Source organism: Rattus norvegicus, chromosome 18, assembly GCF_021556685.1.
Source record: "Rattus norvegicus strain SHRSP/BbbUtx chromosome 18, alternate assembly SHRSP_T2T, whole genome shotgun sequence".
In the NCBI taxonomy this organism is placed as follows: domain Eukaryota; kingdom Metazoa; phylum Chordata; class Mammalia; order Rodentia; family Muridae; genus Rattus; species Rattus norvegicus.
Window position 1 is genome coordinate 16,297,501 of NC_141551.1, and position 24,925 is coordinate 16,322,425.

General features: G+C 46.1%; 1 protein-coding gene and 1 long non-coding RNA gene across 9 annotated transcripts in view; one reads left to right on the plus strand and one right to left on the minus strand.

Annotated features, from left to right (window-relative positions):
• Positions 1-12,566, minus strand: part of LOC120098112 (uncharacterized) — a 14,721-nt gene extending 2,155 nt beyond the window's left edge. Inside the window, exons 1-4 of one of the 3 annotated variants that reach the window (XR_015642830.1) lie at positions 12,327-12,566; positions 2,075-2,223; positions 1,375-1,548; positions 327-477 (exon numbers count right to left, since the gene is read on the minus strand). This is a non-coding gene — a long non-coding RNA (uncharacterized LOC120098112). Of the gene's footprint in view, positions 1-326; positions 478-1,028; positions 1,549-2,074; positions 2,224-12,326 lie in introns of those variants that run through there. The other 2 variants (XR_015642829.1, XR_015642828.1) reach the window with 2 other exon arrangements.
• The window catches only part of Fhod3 (formin homology 2 domain containing 3), a 440,137-nt gene that overhangs the window by 92,818 nt on the left and 322,394 nt on the right, over positions 1-24,925 (plus strand).

Below are 24,925 nucleotides of genomic sequence, written 5' to 3' on the forward strand. Positions count from 1 at the left end.
ATGCTTGCACCACAAGCACTCATTTTTGATTGGTCCTCAGCACCAATGTGGATTTGAAAGCTTTACCAGCTTCTGAACCTTGTCTAGAGAGTAAGCAATCACCCCTTAGCCTTTAGATACATATAATGTCGAGGAACTGGGCCAATGCAGGGCCCCATTTCCTCTTCATATTGGAGCAGGGATGTCTTTACGGAAGCCTTGCAGTTTTCTGAGTTCAAGATTTTGTGGAAACTGGATCCAAGGTAGAATGCGTATTCATCACAGTCTTGTGTGAAGCATGAGCATCTATGGATGGTCTCTGGTGATAGGGCTATGAGAAAGCTCACCTTTCTGTGACATTGCTACATACGTGGCAGATAGGCACAGGCATGTTGAACTTTAGTGGTTAAGATGCACATTTCTGGAGCTGCAGCGAAGGCTCAGTGAGGAAGAGTGCTTGGGATACAACCATGAGGAACAGAGTTCAAATCTCAGCACCTAGGCAACAAGCCAGATGTCCCATGAGTGCCTATAAGTACAGCTCTGAGGGATCTAAGTCCTCTTCTGGTCTCTGTGTGCACGCATAGCCATGTGTACCCTCACATTCTCATGCGTACATTTGCATGCAAATAGAATATATCTCAAAAAAGCTCTGCAAAAATAAAGCTGGCCACTGTAAATGGGAGGTTTGCCAAGTGTATCCGCACTGTGTGTGGCCAGTCGTTGGGACCTTTCCACTCTGAGGAGCTGAAGCTCTCTCTATCTTCACTGCACCAGGGCCCCGCTTCCCCTTCCTGCAGGCCGGACAACACCATCTGTCCATCTCCATCTACTTGACTAGTTTGGATGCCTTAGATGGGCGAAGCCATCCAGTACTGTGCTTATCTCTTTCCCCACTACAGTGGTGAGCGTCGAACCTAGGGCCCCATACCTGTCAGCCGAGTGCTTTGCCTCGTTCCCATTTGCCTTGGTACCATCCACCATTTCCATTCCTGCTGCGAATAACAGAATTTCTTTGGCTTTAAAGTCTGAACAACTCCACTGTAAGTAGATAGACTCATGCTTTCTTTATTATTTACCTGTCACTGACATTGGGGCTGCTGTCGCTGTGGTCACTGCGACTAATGCTGCTATGAGTGTCAATGTGTCTTTGATACCGTGCTTTGAATTATTTTGGGTATGTACACAGAACTGCTGTGGACAATTGCTAACATTCTATTTATAGTTTTTGGAGGTGCCAATATTGTTCTACAGTCATTATTTTATTTCCCCCAATTCTGCACATCTTCCCAACACTTGGCTGCTTTTTGGCAGCAGCAGTTCTAAGGGGTATGAAGTAATCGGACAGTGTCTGTTTTAGTTGAATTGCTGTCATTACACTTTTTGAATCCTTACTTGGTTATCCTGAAATAGGGGGATCCAGGGTCTTCTCTATGGGACAGATGGATGGTGAAGTTGCAGTGTTTAGGGTCTGGGTGTGGAAATCTGGCTTCACCAAGCCCCTCTGTAATTAGGGTGCTTGGCTTGACTTTTCCCCTGAAGCTGGCCTTCCTGAGTTTGAGTTGTTTGCTGCGGAAATGCAAAAGAGAAGCTTACTAGAAACCAGGGCAGCATAAATCCTTTCCTTACAACATCTTTGGAAATGAGGAAGGGAATCTTTTATTTCCTTTAAGAATGTCACCTTAGGCTGAAGAGGTGACTCAGGTTAAAAGCACTGACCATTCTTCCAGAGGTCCTGAGTTCAATTCCCAGCAACCACATGGTGGCTCACAACCATCTATAATGGGATCTGATGCCCTCTTCTGGTGTGTCTGAAGACAGCCACAGTATACTCACATACATAAGTAAATAAATTATAAAAAATGTCACCTCATTTCTGAAAGGCTAGAAATAAAAATAGTTAATTGGGAGAGATGCCAAGGACTGAATGACTAGATTCTCTCCTAAATAGAGGTGCGGTATAACCAATATCTGATGATCACTTGGGGGACTGTTTGCTTGGGTCTCCCACGGAGAAGAAATAAAGCTCATTGGTCAGAAGCGTGAAGAGCCTTCAGGCAGAGATGGGCTGTGCTGTCTCAAGGAGCCAACCTACATTTCAAGCACATGCTCTTGCCCTTGGTGTCTCTTCTTTGGCCGTTTCCCCTGCTCTCCATCTTTCTTGTTTTGTGTCAGCATTCTGAAACATGCCGGATGCAGTCTTGCTTGCTTTCCAAGTTGTTTGTCATTTCTCCCTTTATCCACCTGTAAAGATGTGGCAAAATGCATACAGAGTAAAATCTGCCATGTTATTCTAGACTCAGTTGAATGACATTAAACACATTAATGCTGTATAGCCACCTGCCTCCCACGTCCAGATCTCATACTGCAAAACCAAACCTCCATACCTATTACACGGCTCACGCTCCTCCCTGTCGACAGCTCGTGAAGACCCCCATTCTAATTTGCATCTTTACAATAAACTTAACCAGTCTAGGTATTTCAGGCATGTAGCTAGAATTATATAGCATTTACCTTTTCATGGCTCCATTATTTCATTTGGTATAATGCCCTCCAGGTTACCCCATGTAGCACAGTCAGAATTCCCTACCTTTTAAGGGCCAGCTAACAATATCCCTTTTGCAGTCTTAGACATTTCTCTGTCTGTAGGTCTTGTTAATTGTGCACAGGCGTGCTGGTGAATCTCAGTTGCCAACCTGAGGAGATTTAGCATTACCTGAGAGACAGGCCTGCATATGGGCATTATCTTGATTGGGTTAATTGAAGTGAGCAGATGTGCTCACTGTGGGTGGCATCATTCTCTAGGCTTGGATCCTGGAGGATATTAATGGTGAAGATGAGCTGAGCATGAGAAAGCATCCCTTTCTGTTTCATGACTGGGTGTGAGCTTCCTCATGCTCCTGCCATGACTTCCCTGCTCTGATGGGCTGTAACCAAAGTAAGCCATTTCTCCTATAAGTTGCTTTTCCCTAGGAATTCTATCACAGCAACAGAAAAGTAACAATAATTTAATCATTTAATAATTACTCTTTGGTGGAGGGAGGAATGGCACAAATGCAGCCATGTGATGTGATCTTGCATTTCAGTTTAATGGAAGCCTGAAGGGAGTGGAGTTAGTGTGTGATCTTGATGGCTTTATGCTACAATGGTCAGGCATGCAGAAGCAACCCATTACAAGGATGCCCACAGCATGCAACTTGATGCATACTTGGGGTACTTGGGCAGTACTTAAGCTAGTGGCCCTGGGTTTCTCAGTTGGTGTATGCTCTGTGTTCTTTTTCAACTGATAGTTTTCTACTATCCAGGCAATGATGTGGCCTGCAGTCTCTGTACCCTATTTTAAAGGGATTGTTTGAATGCATCGGACTGTGTGGGGAGAAGCAGGCACAGGGCAGAGATGGATGAAACCTAGAGGAAGTCTCTGTGGGCACATGGCAAGATTGGGCCTCTCCCTTTTGGTCTGCCTGTGGTTGACACGAGCTCTGCGCTCACTGTTATAGTTGACATGGGATTTTGTGGTCCCACACTTTTGTATTCAGAACTGCCTGTCTCCTGGGGGTGCAGTGAAGTCAGGTGTTTGAAACCAAGCAAGCAGAGGTACTGTACCTCCAGGAAGGGCCTCTGTTACTATGAAAATAGACCTTATCTTTCTTAAGTTCAGTGTACAGACATCATGGATGGATGTCCGTGTGTTTTTTCCCCGGATGTCCCATGTTCCCAGCCTGACCCAACTTAAATGTCCCATTCAGTATGTGAGGAGGGCAAACTCAGTGTGTTATCAGGCATCAAGCATTTTGTTCTGATTCCAGTCTGGGTCTCACAACTTGCACTTCCTTGGGGATGGTGGGAATCTCCCTTGGGTATATCTGGACACATACTTGGGTTTTCTGATATAGATTAATGTCATTTGCCTACACACAGGCCGTTGTGTGCAACTTCTGTTGGAAGCACCCAGAAGCTTCCTCAGGCTGCTTGTTCAATGAAAGAACCATAATAAAGCATCTCAACATCCTAGAAGACACATGGACTCTTGTCATAGCCCGTCCCCAGGCAACACCAAGCCTGGAGCTCCCTCTTGGCTGCATGGCTGAGGAGACAATATCTCTACCCTGCATGGCTTTCATAAGGTCTCTGAGTATGCCCGTTGCTAGCTGGGTCGGCCCTGTGCTCTGGGCACTTCTAAGTTAAGGTCCATAATGGTGGGGACAACATGGTAGCAGTTGGCAGACTTGGTGGCTGTGCCTGGAAGTCAAGAATTGAAAGCTTATATATCTAATTGCAAGCACAAAGCAGGGCTAGCAGGCTGGGAATGATGTGTGGCTTTGAAACCTGAAATCCTTCCCCCAGTGACAAACTTCCTGCAGCAAGGCCACACCTCCTAAACTGCCCAAATAGTACCACCAACTGCTGACCAAGTGTTCCAATGCCCGAGACTATGAGGTACCCTTGATATTCAAGTCACGCTAGGCCATACAGAGGATGGAAAGCAACTCTGGGGACTTGGTTCTCTTTCTGGTTTTATGTAGATTTCAGTGACTGAATTTGTGTGCCAAGTGTTTTTATCCACTGAGCCATCTCTCTGGCTTCACTTTGTGTGTGTGTGTGTGTGTGTGTGTGTGTGTGTGTGTGTGTGTGTGTGTGTGCGTGTGTGATGATTTCTCAGCCTTTGGAGGCATGTCTGGCCTCAGAACTCCATAGCAATGGAAACATTGTGGTTTTTCTGTAGCCACCACCAGAAACAGTTCCCTACTCAAGTACAAAGCAAGATGACACACAGAGGCCATTAGGGGTCCTGTTGGCTTTGGAGGCATGAAGCAGCTGATAGCTCTGTAGACCTCTAGGTCAGCCTCCTGCTTCGGAGTCCAAGAAGGATTCGGCTCTGTTCCTTCTGGACCATGTAGTCCTTTTGATCACCGAGAGGAAGTAATGGTGAGGGGATGTTCTCCAAGACTGGGAAGGAAGAGGGTACAAGTTCTCTCTGGAGCTTCCCTTTCTCAACCTGCTAAGTGCCAGGAGTCCAGATAGCTAACAGTGCCCATCTGGTATCCATGGGTGCTAGGGCTCTGACCTCTGATCCTCATGCTTGCGTCAAATGCTTTACCAACGGGGCCATCTCACCCATTCTGTATGCGCCCTCTGCAAATTATTATTTTAAAAATTTCATTCCTTAAGCAGGAATATATTTTAAAGACGGTACTCTTGAAATTGAGATTTCGTGGGTAGCCATGAAGAAGGAGAGAAGCCCATGGGGTTGGTGGCCGTTGTGGCAGGCTGGGGAGATGTATGTGTCTGACAGGTTTGCCCTTTTTAACAGCAGAAGGTATGCCGAAACCTCAGGGTGAGGACCAGCCATCTTCTGCTCTGGCTTTCGTCATGCCAGTCAACCGGCCATAATGAAGGAGGCTTCTAATTGCAGATGAGAAGCACCGTTGACCGCTTGCAACCTCAGTGTACACTGTGGCCTGCACTGTTTATGCACGTATACTTCTCTGGGCTGTTCTCCATAAATGAAAAAACTAGGAGAAACAGAAGCTATATAAAATCATTAATAACATATTAAAACATGAGAGGCATGATTATAAAGTTTTTGCACTAGTATATACTATCCATTTTATGTGTGTGTGTGTGTGTAGATATCCTAGACATTAAATGGGACCTGTCTAAGGCCACAAGCTAGCAAGTATCAAAACAGGAACAGTACAGCCCCCTTTTCTATGACCTCTGATCTTCTTTCCTGACACCCACAGCATCTCAGTTGATGTGACACAGATCGTTATTTCAAGTTCTCCTCTCCCTTCATGTCTAAATAGGAAACAGCTAAGTGTGGAATAGAGTGCCATATTTTTCTGGATTTTAAGTCCTTAGTCAAAAATATGTTCCAGGGTACAGAATGTCTGCATCAGAGCCACAGCGAGTTTCCATTTGCTGCAGAAAACCAAACGTTTACACAGAACAGTATCTTTTGTTTCACATCTGCAGAAGGCAGGGTTTGCCTGCGCTGAGCTGTGGCCAGCAGTGACGCATGCTTGGAACTCCAGCTGGCGAGGCCATAGGCAGGCTCTCCTTCCTTAGGCTTTGCTAAGCCGTGACAATGAAGTGCAAAGCTGCCAGGACACTGTTGGGACGGGGCTGTGGGGTTACACGGTACAGAATCCCAGGCTCCTGGGAATACTCAGAGAATACCTTCCAAGACCAGAACTGGAGCAAGCCAGCTCCAGAGAAGGCAGAACAGCATAAGGCAAGTGGAGGAGTTCTGGGATGTCTCCTGGATTGTCCCTTCCCTTTTTTCAAGGATGCTACCATGAGGAATGCTCTGCCCACTGTGGCCTTTCCCCAGATCCATTTAGAATCCCAGCAGAGACGAAGGCATTGCTTAACATGACTTGTTAAGTAGAAACTAGTGACTGCTTCATTAAGTCCCTAGTCTCTTCCCCCCTCTAGACTCATCTCTTGGACTGTTGATGAGTGGCCTGTTCCTGCTGTCTACCAAGATGGCGACAGTAGAACCCTGATTGGATACCTGGGATAATTTATGTCTAGATCCCTAATCCTCAAATCTGAATTCTCAACTGCTACATATACCTTTTTGAATACTGAAATATGTGATAGATGGAAAATTCTACCCCATGTAACATTGTTTCATGCACAAAATTATGAAAAATACTCTCTAAGAGTCCCCAGAAGCTAGATTAGTGCATGCATGAAGCATTGGTGGATCTAGTAGTATTGGGACCTAACTCTAAAGTATCTCATTGCCTAAATGCAGATATTTTCAAATATGAAAAACAGGCTCTGCTCTTTCCAATAAGAGATGCCTGACCCATTCGTGATCTTACAGAGAAGATCATTCAGAGGTCTCCCTGTTGGCCTTTGTAGTCAAAGATACGTCAGAGCAGAGAGATACAGTGGTCACAAAACTCCACAAAATGAAAAGGTGTAAGAAAATGTTAGCAGGAACATCCTAGGGGTTATTACAGACATTCACTTTGTAATGGTTCTAAGGCGTTGCCAGCTGCTCTCAGCAGTGCAGTGCAACCCAGAGCCTGAGCTTGGGTCCTCGTGTGCTTTCAGGCTTTCCTAGGTGGGTCTCCTGGCGTGGCCGGCACCAAGAAGTGCTGCCAGGCTAGCACATTCCCCAGTGCACTGAGGGGCGTTGGAACCAACGTTGCTTGAAGTTGGAAGGGGTAATTGGGTAGTAGAGTGTTCTTAGCCCAGCATCCAGGGAGGAACGACCTGAGGGGCACACCCACTTGCTTCGCTCAGCTTGCGTAGAACTCTGTGCCCTCTGCAGTAAACACTTTATACCAGTAGAAGGCTCATCTTTTTGTCTCCTCCACACATAGATAGCAGCTGAGTACCCTGGGGTTGAGATTGAGTATCTTAAGCCATCCTTGTCCATCTGAAGGGTTGGGCAGGGATAGAACCTGACCTATGTCTCTTGACTGTACTGCCTCTTACTATGTCCTTAGGTGGGCTTCATTCTACAGGGGCTTCTGGATAGCCAGCCCTAAGTCAGCCATACACTGAGGTATAACTTGGGGTGTTGCTAGCCCCTGGGATGGAAGCAGCAGGGTCAGCTGCTGTGTGGCCTCAGGTAGCCTTTCCAGTCTGCTCTTCCTCATCTGTCAGTTAGCAGGCCATGCTTGTGACCCCCTGTGCTCAGCATTTCGCTTGAGGAGCACATGTCTGCTGTGTTACAAAGGCATCTTCACTGTCCCCTTTATACAGAGGCAGACGTTGGCAGCCTGAGTTAAGTAACTATGGTTCACCCATCCCTGTCATATGCCCACCGTGTTCATGTATGGAATTAAACAAGACAGGGAATGCGAGGCCATCGTACATGTTGGCACGTGTATCATGTGAAGAATGCAGGTTGGTCCTGTGGTGTCATAGTGGGTGCCGACAGCCGACATACAGGCTCTGAATTCCTACATGGCACCTTTCACATGTCCCCATCCAACCTAAGATGGTGATCTTAGGTTGCAGATTTAGAAGTCCAGCATCCTCGCTGATGCTGTAGCCTGAATCCTCAGATACTAAGGTGCACGTGCAGGCAGTTTAATGGCTACCAGGACATCAAGGGCAAAACTACCAATGAGCTGGGGTTGTTGGGTTCTCACAGGCCTCTTCCTCTCATCCCAATGTAATTACCCCTGTTCTGCCATGCTTACGGTGTGGCTATGGGGGGGTCTTATCTCTCACCCTGAAACTTTGTAGGCTTCTAGCTAGCAAGTCACTTACACAGCTATCCGTTGGTGTAAAAGTTGTAATAAATCATAGCGTATCAACTTTTCTTTTTTATATGAAATCATTGCTGCCTACTTCATATTTATGGAACATCAGCTCCCATTAAGAACAAAGAGAGAGATTTAGGGGTTTAGAAGTTCAGCTGTCTCTGGCTCTATGACTTAGAGGCTGTTTCCCTGACTTCTCTCTTCCTCTATTTGTGCCTCTGTGAAATGGGCCCAGCAGTGACCTTGGCACAGGGCTGTGGAGCAGAGGAAAAGAAAAACAGAATATGTTGCTTTGTTTAGATACAGTCTAAGATTTTGGTTTTAATAAGGATTAGTTTTCATAATTTTCACAAAGACACATTTTCATATATAAATATACCAATATATATGTTAATACATCTCAAAGATCTGTGTATATATATACACATTCATATAAATACACAAATATATGTGTGGTTTTATGGTCTTGTTTTTGACTTTTCCTTTGAAACTGAGTTCTACTATTCATCCTTGGCTGTACTGAAACTTAACTATGTAGAACAGGTTTACTTGAATTCACAGAGATCCACTTACCTAACCAGTGCTGGCATAAAGGATGTGTGTCACTGTCTTTGCCTGCCTGCCTGCCTGCCTGCCTGCCTGCCTGCCTGTCTGTCTGTCTGTCTGTCTGTCTGCCTGCCTGTCTGTCTGTCTGTCTGTCTGTCTGTCTGTCTGTGACAAGTTCTCACTCGCTTAGGCTGGCCTGGAGCTTGCTATACAGCGCAGGCCAAACCTATTCAATCAAGTTCCTCTGCTCTAGCCTCTTTAGTGCTAGAATTATACGTGTGAGCCTCAGTGCCTTGCCTCCCAGTAACTTCAGATCATTTACTGTGTAGCTTAGGCTGGCCTTGAATGTGAAATCTGTCTGCAGCAGCCTCCTGAGTGTGGGAAGTATGTCCGTGTGCTGCATATCTATGAATAAGTGTCTGAAAGCTATGGATATGTTCTTTCTCCTTGTCCTGCCTGTCCGCTTGGCTCCATGCTGGAAGGCAGACTAATGGTCGTGAAATGTTTGCAGGGTGCGATTGTAGAGTAAAGGTTTGTGTATGTTGTCTATGCTATGTGCGTCTGTGACAGATGGTCTCAGTGTAGGAGTCTGGAAAGTGTAAAGCAGGAGAAAACAGAACAATCAAAACAGAAATGGGAAATTAAGTTGAGGACAAACATTTAGAGACTCGGGATGAATGGAGGCTATGGTTCTTAAGTACTATGAGGAGCTAGCCGTGAGGACATTTTTATGTGGCTGTGAACATGTCAAATGTGGAACAGATGTGCCTCTTGTCCCAGAGTCTCGCTGGTGGCTCTAAGGCTCATGTCTGCTGGGAATTACATAATAATTATTTTCCCTTCCTCCTCTCATTGTTGGTTAAATGAAGCGAGGCTCTTTTTCTATTGGAAACATGATTGTGCAGGCTGGCTGTGCGTTCCATGGGCTGAGTTGACTGCTTGACAGTTTGCCCCTGCAGAGAGACACACTTAGTAGGCTTTGGATAATGATCAGATGGCACATTTATTTCAGGAGTACAGACTTGGGTAGGCTTGACTCTGCCCTGAGTTCATACTGTAGCCTTATCAGATTAGAAAGCAAACGAATGTTCTTCAGATGTGATTGGGTGCCGGTGTTGACTCCTGTTGCATGTGCCCAGGATTAAGTAACCATAGGCTGTACACGGACGCACCAGCTGAAGCATGGCCTGCTGTAGATTGGACCTCACACCTTCCCTCATCCAAGTCTCGTTTTTTTAAGTTGTGTTTTGTGTTTTTGTAAGTTCCCTTTCAGAACACTTTCTATCTGCCTAAATCACAGCCTCGGGCCTTCATGTGCAGGAGGTGTGTTTGCATAGGGACCCTCTACTGTGGGATAGGGTTCTATAAACCACCTTCAGGGCTGGTGAGAAGAAAGGCTGTTGGCGAAAGACGGTGTGTTAGTGGCATGCCATACTGGGATCTGGGTGGTATAACCAGACCACAGGTGGTTCTTATCTGGCTTGTCACATCACTCTCCCGCCTGTCACCCACCAGTAAGCATTGGCTAGGTGCACATGCTTCTGTGCAGGCTGCAGGGTGAGGTTATGCGTGAGTGCAATACTTCACAAAGAGCTTTGGTGTGTACTGGGATTATAGCATCTGTCTGGCTTACTGCATCTGTGGTAAAGCCATGCCTGTCAGCCTTGTTCCTTCTCATTCCTATTCCCCTCCCATCTGCCTTCTTCTGGAGCTACCTTTATTTTCCTTTGAAGTCATGGAAGCCTTAGCAGCCCATGGTCCCACTGAGGAACAACAATTGTTCCGTCGTCTTGTCTGTTGCCATTGGGACCATTTTCCACAAGCATCTCCCACATATTTACAGTTCATCAGTGTTGCCCCTTCGTGTCAGAACCATGAATCCCCCACACTTTACGGAAACAATGCACTATTCACCCTGAATACTGTGAACTGGGACTGTGCATAACCTGTATCTTCTCCACCATAGACACTCGACACTGTCTAGCCCTGGCCAGATCTCAATATGTCCGACCCTGGCACTTTCCTGCAAACCTCTAAGCTGAAGACTTTTCCCCTCTGCCTCAACAGAAGACAAAACTGTGTGAGCCACCACACACTACGCAGCGCACACCCGCTTGAAAAGTGTTTCACGTGACTGTTTTCAGTATAGCCATAGAACCGTGAAAACATCGCCGCAATATTAGAGCTGTTTTTCTCTATTAATAGAAACTCATTCATTACCAATTCACTGCATTTTCCCAGTTTCCCAACCCACTCACCTACTTTTCCTTTACAGATTCTATGTCCTGTAGATACTTGCTTATAAATAGAATCATGCAGTTTCATGGGAAACAGCATGGCATAGTTCATAAAACGGCTACCATGTAGCATAACTGTCATGGGATGGATACACACACATACGTACACAAACATATATATATATATATGTATATATATATATGTTGGAAAGAAAACACACATATATACATAAATGTATATGTGTATGGGAAAGAAAATTGAATGCCTGCACAGAAACTTGAGTATTCGTGTGTTGGCATTAATCATCATAGCGAAAATTTGAAAACATCTCAAATATTCTTCAGGTGACAAACCAATGACTAAAATATGATGTATTCATGCCAAGGAATATTAGCCACAGAGAGTGTGTTTTCTTTCCAACATATATACACATATGTATGTGTATGTATGTGTGTGTATCCATCCCATGACAGCTATGCTTCATAGCAGCCGTTTTATGAACTATGCCATGCTAAATACTGCAGCATGGGTGGCCCCTGTAACACACACAGTGAGAGGGCTCTTGCTGCTCTGTGTTGTTGAGATGTAAGAGTGCGTCTTGTTCTTGTCACATTCCTTATATGAGCCACAAATAGTCCCTGCCATTCTGTGGGTTACCTGTTTATGTTCTTGATGCCCTTTAAAGCAGGAAAAAAAAAAAACTAATTTTGATCATGTCCAATGAATTCACTTTCTTTGTAGTTCTGGTGTTGTGTCTAAGAAGTCACTAGTTTATCACCATGAAAGTTTACTCTTGTCATGTCCTTTGAAGATTTACCCTGGCAGCTTTTACTTCGATCCACATTTGAATCGGTGTACTGTGTTTTTGCAATGGCATGAGCTAGAGGTGCAATTTACTGTTTTTGCCTATGTTTATGTAGCCGTTTAGCACCACAGGCTGAAAGGGCTTTGTACATTTCCCATGAGTTAACAAACACGTTGGAAGTTTCACATTTGAACCTGTAAGTGCTTTGGTAGATTTCTTTGGTACAAGTATAATTCCCCAGCAGATGTCATGTGGTCCTGAAGGAGGAATAAATGTCCATGTGGTTCTGTGTGTGTTTGAGACCTGCATTCTCTAAGGATGCTTAATCAGGGAGTCTTCATCCCCACAGACCACAGAAGTCTGGTGTCTGGCTGCCCTTGTTCCTAGCTTCCCTGCTAGTGTTTTACTTTCTGGATTGCTGTGTCGTTTACTCCGCCTTGCCTTCTGTTAATGTCAGGCACGGCATCCCCATTTTAGACATTTGCAGCACAGCACAGAATGCTAGCTCCCATTCCTTCTCTTACCACGTTGCTCCCGGGAACACTGTAGATCTTGACCTCCACAGACTGAGGACACTGGATTCCAGTTCTGTTCCTCGGAGGTGAGCACCATAGCTTATTTCAGTGCCATTTGCCACTTTCTTGCCTCTGATCTTTAAAGCAGAACCACCATTTGGCCATGGGGAGACCTGCCCTTTTCCCCTTTGTTCAACCCCTGCCCCATCCAGGCAGTGGTTGCTCCTGTGGCCTCTTCTCTCAGGCCCTACCCAGATGCTCCTAAAATAGACTTTTCCCTGTGGGCCATCTGCAGGGTAACAAATGGATCGCTGAAGTGGCGCGCAGAATCGCAGCTCCTTGTCTAAAGTGTTTGCTAATTATAACCCGGACTGTTCTGTTTCTCCGAATTCTCCAGGCCCATGTAGGCATCAGAGGGTGTGTGTAGTACTCAAGACTACACTTTTAGGGACAAGCTGGGGAACAGAAGAGCTGTTCAAATCTAACACCGTATTTATCCCTTTCAGAAGGACACTAGAACACCTGTACAGAAGCCAGGCACTGCCAGTGGGTGTGTTCATGTGGGCGTGTGTGTGTGTGTTCATGTGTGTTCACATGTGTTCACATGTGTGTGTTCACGTGTGTGTGGGTATGCGTATGTGTGTTTGTGTATGTTCATGTGTGTTCACATGTGTGTGTTCAAGTGTGTGTGTGGGTGTGTGTATGTGTGTTTATGTGTGTGTGTTCTCCTGTGTGGGAGGTATGTGTTTACGTGTGTGTGTGTTTACATGTTACATGTGTGTGTGAGGAGAGACTGGAGAGAGAACCTCATTAAGAAAATAAACATTTCAACTATTTCAATTCTGGTACTTAACGCTAAGCTAAATGTCTTGGTTAGCTCTTTGTTAACTTCATACAAGATTGAGTTATTTGGGAAGAGGAACTTAAATTGAGAAAATGCCTCCGTCCAGACTGACCTGAAGGCAAGTCTGTGGTCAATCATCTTGATCGATAGCTGATATGGGAGGTCCCAGCCTATTGTGGATCGTGCCACCGCTGGGGTGGTTGTCCTGAGTTGTATAGGAGAGCAAACTGAAGCGAACTCTTTGCTCTCCAGGCTGCTCTTGGTCATGCTGTTCATCACAGCAATAGGACCCTAAGACACTAAAATTTATAGAAATCCGACTAATTCACAGAGAAAAGGGCGACACTGTTCATAAGCCCCAGTAAACATGTGACCGAAATGCACATGAAGTCAGGTAGCTGGCAGTGACCAGGGCCGGAGGGCACCTACGTGAGAACCTGGGGAAGCAGGCTAGTGTGGTCACATTGTTTCCATCTGAGCTTGGGCGTGGCTCTGGGGAAGAGCTGCCCCGATGTGCTGATTTGGCCACAAAGGGGACTCAGGGTAAACAAAGATGAATTTGCTCTCTAAGACATTTTAAACAATTAAAAATACTTTTTCTAAAGTTTCAGATTTTTTTAAATAAAAAAAAATAGTTTGTAGCCAGGGGAGGGACCTGTGGGGTGTGGCCCCACTACTTGGGGGACAGAGGCAGGCTGATCTTTGTGAGTTTGAGGCCAGCCTGGTCTACAGAGTGAGTTTAGGACAGCTAGGGCTCCACAGAGAAATTCTGTCTTGAAAAACAAAATAAAAACAAAAACAAAAAACAGAACAAAAAAGCAACTAAACACATTAGTTAGTGTTTGAGTGTGTATATGTGTAAATGTGTGTGCTCGTACATTATTGTAGTCGCCAGAGATCAATAATGGGTATCCTCTTCAATTGCTCTCAATCTAATTTGTTGAGGTAGGGGTCTCACATTGGCCTGGAACTCACTTAGATCAGCTACCCAAACCCCAGGGGTCACCACGGGTGACCACAGGTGACCATGGGTGACCATGGGTGACCACGCATATGCTTTCTCAGTTCCGGGATTACAGACAAGTGCTGCCATGCCTGAGGTCTGAACTTGGGCCCACAAGCTTGTGCGGCAAGTACCTCACTAGCTAAGGAATCCCCCATTTTAGAATTCTGTCTTGGTTAGAAGAAATTTGCAGTTGTGTAAGACAAAGTCTAATATTGAAAAGAAAAAAAAAGCTACCATGGAAATGTAAGTGACCAAGAGTTTCTTCATCTTTTTGGCAGTGTGTACTGGAGAGAGTGTCCCCATGGCCTGCCTAAGGACACTGCCTACCAGGGATACTTAGTTTGGTGAAGTGCTAGCCGCAGTCTAAAGATGACACAGCTTTACGTGTTAGGCACCTCTGTTCCCTACACTATGTGCTAGAAGCTTGTCAAATGGGAAGAATGTCCCTTAAGGTTTTCAGCACATGGTGAACTTCATACTCAGAAGGTAGCCTTGGCATTGGGATGACAATGATGTCACACCAACCCTTGTAGCTAGGAGCTTTAGCCCTATATCCAGAGAATGGACACAAGCCCTTTGTGAGACTGGACCTTCTTCCTGGGGTCTCTTTAATGAGATCATCTAAAGTGTCACCCCTCTGGTTTAGATGCTAGAAACATTGAGTCAGTCGTGTGGCTGTGCACAGAGGGTAGGCAGGTCTATCGAAGGGCACAGCCTTACTTTTTACAATCCACAGTAATCGGCGTGCCTGGCACCACCAGAGCTGCTTTCTTTGTGACTGGAGATTCAGTTTCGTAGTCAGAGTAAGCTGCTGCATACCAGTTTCTGTTTATCAAGCACTCTGACACTCGTGATGCCCAGTGACCCCACAGACACGTGCCATTTGTCACGGAGCTAGGCTTGTCAGTGTCCGTCATCAAAGTCCTTATACTTTCCCTGATTCTGTAGAATGCATAATGCCTTGCATGGAACTGGATGAAAATGCCTCTTTGTTGTGGGTAAAATCAAATGACAGGAAGTTTGCCATTTTAATCATAACCACACTCGCAACCCTGTGCAGCCATTGTAAAAATGATTTCCAAATCCTTTACATCGTCCCAGGAATTCTGCAACCATCGAGCGGCAATGCAACAATGCAGAGGACATTGCACCATGCTCACATCCTGTAGCCACCGTGGTCTCTAACCCACCCTCCCTCTGCGTCAGTGAGCTGTCTACGTTACTTTACAATGCCATTCTCAAAGTTATTTAAAGTCAGCCTTAGCAAAGAGTCTTCAAGGAATGCTTGAGGTTTTCTAGTTGCCCAGGTGAACGTCTTTCTTTGTTTGCACATCAGGGAGTTGTCTGGAGAGACGCGCTGAGGATGGAGGGGAAGGCTTGGAGGACTCACTGAGAGCTGAGCACAGGAGAAGCTGTCTGGATATCTGGCTACCTTAACTGTTCTGTAGGGCAGCCCAAGTGAGCAGACCACTCCTGTGTAAGGACAATGGTGAACAGTGGCACAGAAGTCCCTCTATTGGAAGAGACTGAGAAATCAAACCTTTCAGATGTCAAAATGTCCATTTCTTCCTCCTTAGTCCTAAGGTGCATACAGACTGTGCAAAGGGCTAGGGTGGGGCACACCGTTCCTTTTTACCTGGCATAGTATTTAGCAGAGTGAAATCCAGAGCCAAAGATGACAGTGGTGTCAGTGTGGACTATACCCACAGTGGCCAGAGGAGCCATTGCCACATCTGAAGCCACTTGTCAGCTCGTGCCATAAGTGCCAATCCCATGCTGGACCTTGGAGGATGAGCTGGGGGCTCTTGCTCTCCTCTTTTGATGATGAAGTTGGGGACAGGCACAGGTGGCCCTCCCCATGCTGCTGTCAATTGGGCTCATTGTTAGAAAGAGGCTTCTAAGTCTGGGACGATCTCTAACCTTTGTGACATACCAGGTGGTCCACAGAGGGAACACTGACAGCTAGGAGGTCACTTGCTAGTGGCAATAGTACAGGATCAGGGGACAGTTTACCTGACCTCTAGAATATCTTATCAAAGGTATTTTTCTAGGCTATTTTTACAGTCAACTAGCCAAGGGCCTGGCCAGTAGGAGGGAGCAGCAGGATCTCTTGGGGAAAGGTGAGAGCTTTTCTTTGAGTCTGAATACTCTGACCAAGAGAAGCTGTAGTGTGGTGGGAAAGTGAGACCTCTGCGGTGAGCCTCTCTTCTCACATGAAAGGGAGAGGCTGAGGAAGGGCTGGGGCAAGGGGAGAAGAAAGGCAGAGTCTGGCAAAGTCTTCGAGCCTCTCAGAAGGGCTCCTGGATGCCTGCTCACTTCCTTGTGCAGCTGGTAGTCAGGTTTGCTGCCTCCCTTCTTAGTTGACAGGAAATTTGCAAAATCCAGCGAGGACTTCAGTGGCCGCAGGGAGATGTTGGGGTAGAGACCGAGACTCCACTGTGCCACAAGAGAAGGCACAGAGCAGTTAGTGGCTTTGGGGAAGCTGTCGCTGTGCATGGACGGATGTGGGCGTCAGTCAAACCCAAAGGGTAACTCTGTCTGTCACGGGAGATGCACAGCCTCTTGGCAGCTTGGATGCTTTTGGACTATTTTATCCTGGCAATCAATATTTAATTGATTGATGGTTTTAAAGTTTACCAAGCCGCAATAAATCTATATTTAGTAAAACCCAAGTAATACTATAAGCTGTCTCCAGCAGGAATAAAATGGCTGGGATTTTTCTTAAATCCTAGAAGAGAGGCCGAACACCTGTGCATCTTGGTTCTAAATTTAAAAGTTCAACACATTGTGTATGTGTGTGTGTGTGTGTGTGTGTATGTGTGTGTGTGCATGTGTGTGTGTATGTGTGTGTATGTGTGTGTGGGTGCATGTGTGTGCATGTGTGTGTGTATGTGTATGTATGTGTGTGTGTGTGCATGTGTGTGTATGTGTGTGTATGTGTGTGTGGGTGCATGTGTGTGCATGTGTGTGTGTATGTGTGTGTATATGCGTGTGTATGTGTGTGTGTATGCGTGTGTATGTGTGTGTGTATGTATGGTGTGTGTATGTGTGTGCATGTGTATTTGTGTGTGCATGTGTGTGTATATGCGTGTGTATCTGTGTGTGTATGTGTGGTGTGTGTGTGTATGTGTGTGTATGTGTATGTGTGTGCGTGTGTATGTGCGTGTGTATGTGTGTGTATATGTGTGTGTATGTGTATGTGTGTGCGTGTGTATGTGTGTGTATGTGTGTATGTGTGTGTGTGCGTGTGCATGTGTATATGTGTGTGTGTGTTGTACACATGTGTAGAACTCAGAAGACAACTATCCTTCTACTCTGTGGATTCTGAAGATTCACGAGGCTTGGTGGCAGATAGTTTTATCCACTGAGCTGCCTCGCTGTCCCTAGATTTTATATTATTTTATTTACATGGGGGAGTGTCTTACTATGTAGTCCTTGATGGTGTGGACCAAACTGGCCTGGAACTTACATAGATCTGCCTGCTTTAACTGTCTTTAGTGCTGGCATTAAGTGTGTACACCACCACTCTTGGCCCAGGTTTCTTAATGTCCCACAGTTTTGTTTTGATGCCAAGTGACTCTCTTCCCGGGCCAGGTAACAAAGGTGTCTCTGGCAGGTCTGGCCTGATCCCTCCTGCGCTCACTTCCCTGCTGGGGTTTCAGTGACTGCCTTTGCTCCATCCCTTTGCAGGGTGATCTTCCCAAGTTCAGAAAGGACTAGAACAGTCAAGTTGTTAAAAATGTTTGCATACTCAGGAGGCTGAGGTAGAAGGATCACAAACCGGATGCCTTCCTGGACTACAAGTGAGTTCCTGACTGGCCTGAGTGAATTTAGTGAGATCTTGCCTCAAGATAAAAAGAAGAGCTCCTGCCTGAAGCCTGGGCTTTGATCCCCAGTCCTGAAGACAAAGCCCCAAAAAGGTTGTTTCAGTGATTCAGCTCAGCTTCCAGCCTGCCCGCCGCAGTTCAGACCTTTGTGTGTCCTCTGGATGGTGGGCATGTCTTTCCTTCATCCTGAGCTAGCCCCTCACTTAGCTAACCTTCTCTCTCTGCCTGTAGTGCAGTGGTTTCCAGTCTTTCTACTGCTGCGACCTTTAATACAGTTCTTCACGGTGTGGTGACCCCCTCCCATAAAATTATTTCATTGCTACTTCATAACTGTAATTTTGCTACTGTTAGGAGCCATGATATAGATATCTGATAAGCAGGATATCTGATATGTGTGCCCCAAAGAGGTCTCGACTGCAGATTGAGAATCGCTGCTCTCGGGGCTTCGTGTTTCCTGTTGCTTCTTCAGGCTTGTCTTGCTCTGTTGCCTGGGAAGAAGCAGCTGAGAGCTGAGGGAAGCCCTGTTTTTCCTTCTGTCCCTGTTTCCCACCCACCTGGGTCGAGAAGTAGGGGAGGGTGAATTCGACTCCAGGCCCTGGAAACCTCCTTGACAATCACACACCTCTCTCTTATTCCTTTGCACTTCTTCCAGCCACAGAGAAAGGTAGCAAATAAGAAGCCTCTTTACAATTTTATTTATATTTATGCATCTGTATTTGCACCTATGTGTCAGCTGTGTGTGTGTGTGCATGCATGCATGTGTGTATTTGTGTGTGTGTGTGTGGTGTGTGTGCGCATGCCTGTGATGACCAGAAGAGGCATTAAGATCCCTTGTAGCTTGAGCTACAGGCTGTGGTAAGCTGCCCAGTGTGGGTGCCAGGGATCAAACCCGAGTCTTTCAGAAGAGCAGGAAGTGCTCTTAACCACCGAGCTGCCTCTTCAGGCCCCAGATACTGAGGAGGTTTGAGCTGGGACACTTTCCCCAGGTCTCTGGGAAGCAGCAAAGCCCCAACACACAGAAGCTGCCTTGGAGAGCACTGCCATGTTGGCCTTCATTTCTTCCTGGACTGCAGTATCAGCCTTTGAACTGTTTATTTCCTAGAAAGACAAGTCACTCACTACGATTTACTGTCCTTAAATATTTTTTAAAATGCAAGTCATTTGTTTTTCTTAGAAAAATAGTCGTCACTAGTTCAAGAAACTTAGGTTGACAAAAACTATTACTTCCAAGGAAAAGGAATGGTCTCCGGGGTGAGAATTTGTTGTGTGCAGCCATTCAAATGCATGGTTAGTGCCCAGGCTCATGCATGTGCATGTGTAGACCAGTGGTCACCATCTTCCTCTTGATCTTTACCTTGCTTTTTGGAACAAGGCATCTCATCCCCAAAACTGTCCGGCCAGCTCCTGGGATTTTCCTTTGTCTGCTTCCCAGCACTACGATTACAAATATGTGTGGTGGTCATGCCTACCTCTGTAATGTGGGTTCTGGGGATCCAAACTCAGGTCCTCAGTGTATATGCCAATCACTTCGCTAAGTCATTTTCCCAGCCCCAATATTTATAGTTTTGTCCTTAGAGTTGGTTAGCATTTTAAAAAATTCACATGGTGGGGTGGTGGTGGTGGTGGTGGTGGTGGTGGTGGTGGTGGTGGTGGTCTGTTCACATGTATCTCTAGGTACCATGTGACATACCTGGTGCCTTTAGAAGCCAGAAGAGGATGTCAGATTGCAGGGACTAGAACTACAGGCATTTGTGAGCCACCATGTGGTATTGGAAATCAAACCCAGGTCCTTTGCAGGAGCAGCCAGTAGTTTTAATTATGGAGCCAAATCTCTTGCTCTGGATTGACTTTCTTGTTGTAACTTTAAATGATCTGGACAAACACACCTGTGTCTGACTGGGCCCAGGTACTGATGGTCGTGGAATATAAGTGACCTCACAACCTCCTGCGGTCCAGGAGTTCCACTGAGACTGGACTTAGATTGCTCATCTCATTCCAGGGGAATATTCTGGCAGTGGAAAATTTGAACAAAATGGTTCCTGTGCCTCGGCTGTGTAGGAAGCACACATGTTGATTAGTGACAGTGGTTTGTCACCTGTCAAGAGTTGGACTGCTGAAAGCCAAGAAGTGGCGCTGTGAAATGGAGGTGGCAGGGAGGTGACATTTGTCACAATCAACATGTGTGTAGAAGGAATGTGACTTGGGGTTATTTTTGCTGCTTGTATTGTTTTTAACCACAGGGCCCAGACAGGGCTTTTATCAGAGCCCAGGTTCTCTGGCCAGGGGGGAGTACCATGTTAGTGAACAGGACTCAGGTGGCGGTTGAGGAGGGAGTTCTCTGTGGGCTATCATGGGGTGAGGTGGGGGTGTGGAGGGGGTGTGAGGATCGTGGTGGCAATAAGGCAGCTCAGTAGGTAAAGGCAAGAGCCCCATGGCTGAAGGGGAGAACCAACTCCTGCAAGTTGTCCTCTGAACTTCATATGTGAGCTATGGCACACATGCATGAGTGCATGCATTATATGTGTGAACACACATTTTTGAAAATGCAACAAGCATGGGAGCCTGAGAAATGGCTTACTGCGCTGAAACTCAGGCTGATTTATCTTCCGAGCCTGGTATAAACATGTTAAATTCCTACCCGGCATCAGATTCAGGGGCAAAGCATTGGATGCAGCAAAGGAATTAAAAAATAATCACAGCGCACTGTCTTCGCCATTGTCAATGGGTGCTTGGGAGTCTGCCTTTCCAGCTGTGCAGCCCTAAGGAGCTAGGAATCTTCCCCCAGCTCCCTGGCCCTGTTCTGTGGCTGACTGCCCCCTTTGGGTTCATGTGGAGGCCTCCTGGACAGCTGACAGTCAGGGCAGCTGAGGGACCCACCTCTAGGGTTGCCCCACCCAGAGAAGGAGCTCCCAAATTAGCTGTTAGGTTTGAGCACAAAATGCCACAGCTCACTCAGCCGAGCTTTGGCGTTCTGTTGGTCTAAAAGGGCAGATGCTGCACACATGTTTCTGTGAGTCAACATAAGCCGTGCAAGGAAGGAATGTCGATACATGATAGGAGCCCTGTAGACTTGTTAACTTACAGTTTTCAGTAAGAGCAGATGCTGAACGCAGGCCTGCATCCCTGTTGATGCTGTACCAGAAGCTGTGCCAGCTCCCTGAACTCCATACATCCTAAGTTATGCCTCTGATGACCCCAGAGTGAGTCTCCTTGCATCATTGTGGTCTACTATGGCCACACAGTAAGGGTAGAGAGTGACAGGGAGGCTGGAGAGGAAGTGTGTGCTCCTTTGTCATTCTTTCCCTATCAAGGTGACAGCCTGAAGAGATGGCTCAGTAGTAAAGGGCACTTGGTGCCCTTCCAGAGGACCTGGGTTCAGCTCCCAAATGGTTGTTCCCAACTTTCTTTTTAACTCCTGTTTCAGGGAACCATTGCCTTCTCCTGACTTCTGTGGGTACTCTGTATACTGTGGGTATGCAGAACACTCGCATGCAAAAATAATTCTTTAAAAACCAAAATCAAAGAGCAGATATTTGAGCCATGGGAATAAGATTGTTGGGTGGAAGACTTGAAAATAGCCCACAAAAAAGGTCGGTCCTGTTTTCAAGGCCCCCAGGGAGCCCCAGAGGACTCCCATGCTGAGTTCCTTATGATGAACTCTTCTGTCTTTTCTTACCTTGAATGCCTTGGGAAGTTGAATTTTATTCTTCCTATGAGGTCATAAAGGGCATTCTTTATGTTATAGTGAATTTCTGTGATGTATCCACACTTGTGCCTCCATGACAGTGCCAGGCACAAGCCAGTGTCAAATTAGCCAACAGTGATGGGAATGAACTGCAATAGGAGAAGGTAGTCTGGGACTATCATCAGATACAGCTGGTGTCAGGTAGCCTGAGGCACACAGCCTCGGAATCATGAAGGAGCCATGAGCAATCAAGAAATGAACCCTAGGATAAGAGCCAATCATGAATCTTGCTTTCCACTGACAGTACTCCCTGCGTGTGGTTAAAGACTTTCTATGTGACATTAATGTCTGTGCATGCACAGTGAGGTGCCTCTGTGTGTGTGTGTGTGCTTGCACATGGGATCCCAGGGTACACTGAGAGCCTGTCTGTCACCTCAGCTCATGGTCAGCTCTTGTCAGCTCAGGACAGCTGCTGTTATAATAAGCCCTTAGACAACACCAGCTGTAAATTAGATATTAAATATGCCTTACTCCCATGCCTTAGGGTTTTTATAGCACCATGTTGACTCGGAGCAGAAGCAAGCTTATGGAAAAGGATGAGACAGGAGCTTCCTGACTCTCTACAGTTGGCTTAGCTGGTTCATAACTTTTCATCTGTTCCTCGTGAGCACCAGGGTGTGCCCATCTGGGGACAGGGCACAGCATTAAGCGGAGGTCAGAGGTCTGCGGAGTGAAAATAGCAACAGGACACTGTTTGCTGCCCCTTCATTCAGCTGTCCACGTTAGTGGGACTGTGTCCTCCGGGTTTATCGTGGTCTTTCACCACCACCTTCTTTTCTTCTTCCCAAGGGACAAATGGTGAGGTTAAAAATGGCCATGACTCAGCCAGATGCCCGGTCAGCATGGAGTGGTAGCTACCAGGACACACAGTGTCAGGAGTCTTGCTAAAATCTTGCTAAATTGGCTCTCAGGCCCTTCAGCTTTCCTCAGTGACCGTGGTTAAAGCTATTCCAAGTTACTTTAATTTGGAAATAAGCTAGCATAGACTCTTGGCCATTTGTCCAAAACTAAAAGTTTTGTTTTAATTAATTAATTGATTAATTAATTAACATTCCACACTCCCTGTGTGTTAGGTTAGGCTCAGTTGTTGTTCTTCAGAGGTGTCCTCTTCGAGAACTCTGGAACTTTCTGACCACCCCAGGCTTGTCTGAGAGGAGAGCAGATCCCCCTGTCTCCACTTCTCTGTTGCTGGATGACAAGCATGGGACACTGCATGGGTTCTGAGAATTGAGTGCAGGTCCTTATGTGGGAAGTGCTTTACAGGCTGAACTATCCCTTTTTATTGGTTTCCCCTTAAAAATAAAACTATGTGGAATTAACAGCAATGGTTACACACATGACAGCTCCTTGAGAAGTCTGGGAGGATAGGAAAAACAAACACCAACGGAAGATAAAATAGAAAGAGTGCTGGTTCAGTGAGTTAAAGTGCTTACCAAGCAAGTCTGGCGACCTGTATTGGGGTTCCCAGAACCCACACAAAAGCTGAATGCAATAGATCATTCTTTGGTAATCCCAGTACAGCTACACAAGGAGATTGGCGAGTCTCTGGAAGCTCGTGGGCCAGCTAGCCTGGCTTTACAACACCTAACCAACTTGTAAAGGTGAACACTGATATCCTCTGACCTCACAGTTGTACAGTATCATATGCACACCAGCATCCCCAACACACACACACACACACACACACACACACACACACACACACACACACACACATCCCTGTATCCAGGCGTCTATAGGTAGAAAATGCTCAAAATGGAAAAAAGACATGTCTTGGACATATATAGGCTTTTCTCTTGCCATGATTACCTAATACAGTAGGATAACTACTGACATTGTATTAGGTATTAAAAGCCTGGACAGATGAGCTGGGTCAGCGGTAAGAACACAGACTGTTCTTCCTGAGGACCTGGATTTGATTATCAGCATCCACATGGTGGCTCACAAGTGTCTGTAATTCCAGTTCCAGGGAATCTGATGTTCTCTTCTGGCATCTGAGGACATCAGACATGCACATAGTGCACAGACATGGAGACAAAACATATAACATACACATGGGACACCCTTTAACAAGTCAGTTGGAGATGGTTTAAAGTACACGAGAGGATATGTAGGTTTTATGCGTATAAGCCATCAGTTTACCACAAAGAACCCAAGCTGTGCTTACAAGCTGTGATTACAAGCCTACTATACCATCGTATCTGGCTTTTTACAAGGTTTGCAGGCTTAAAACCAGGTCCTCATGCTTGCTTATCAACTGAGTTGTCTCCCTAGTGTTCAGCTAAGTGCTCTGAGATTAGCAACGAGTAGGAATCCTAAAACCGATCCCCTCCTGACCTGAAGGTACACACTCGATGCCATCTCCCGTGTGCACGTTTACCTGCAGAGTAGATTGCAGGAGGTGGGATTGTCATGCCCGGTGGGCTGCACACTTAGAATCTTGAAAGCTTCTGCTCAAGTCTCTTCCCAAGTGCTGCCCATTCATGCCTGGGGTTTGTGGTGGATCTCTTGGAATGCCAAATATTGATATGGATAGCATATTTGAGGTGCTCACTTGAAAGGCACCATCCAGACCATGCTCATAATGTTGCCTTGCAGTCTGAGGGATCTGTGGGTCCTGGTAGCATACAAGGTAGGCTCACCTGTGCAGCAGTCTGTATGCAGTCAAGGGGTGAGCAAGCAGGCCTCTAAATGATCCTGGAGGCTGACTGGAAAGTAGACTTCTGTCTAATGTCTCAGCAGCCTCCTTGAAAAACAAAGATTGCCAGATTATATGACACTCCTTAGGGCTGGCAAGATGACTCAGTAGATAAAGGAGCTTGCTGTACAAGCCTGATGATGTGAGTTCAATCCCCAGAACCCATGGTGGAAGGGCGACTCTAATTCCCAAAAGTTGCCCTCTAACCCATTCATGGCACATATGCGCACGCGCGCATTCTCTCTCTCTCTCTCTCTCTCTCTCTCTCTCTCTCTCACACACACACACACACACACACACACAGTACATCAGACACACAATATGCTTTTTAAAAAGGAAAATACATGCTATTGTCTATGAATCTGACAAATCTAATGAAATTAAACCCTAGGGATGTAAGCATCTGAGCTTGTAGGCTGTATCAGACACATGAGGAATCAGTTAGCATATTTTTGAAATTGATGAGAAAAGAACATTTTCAATGTTTT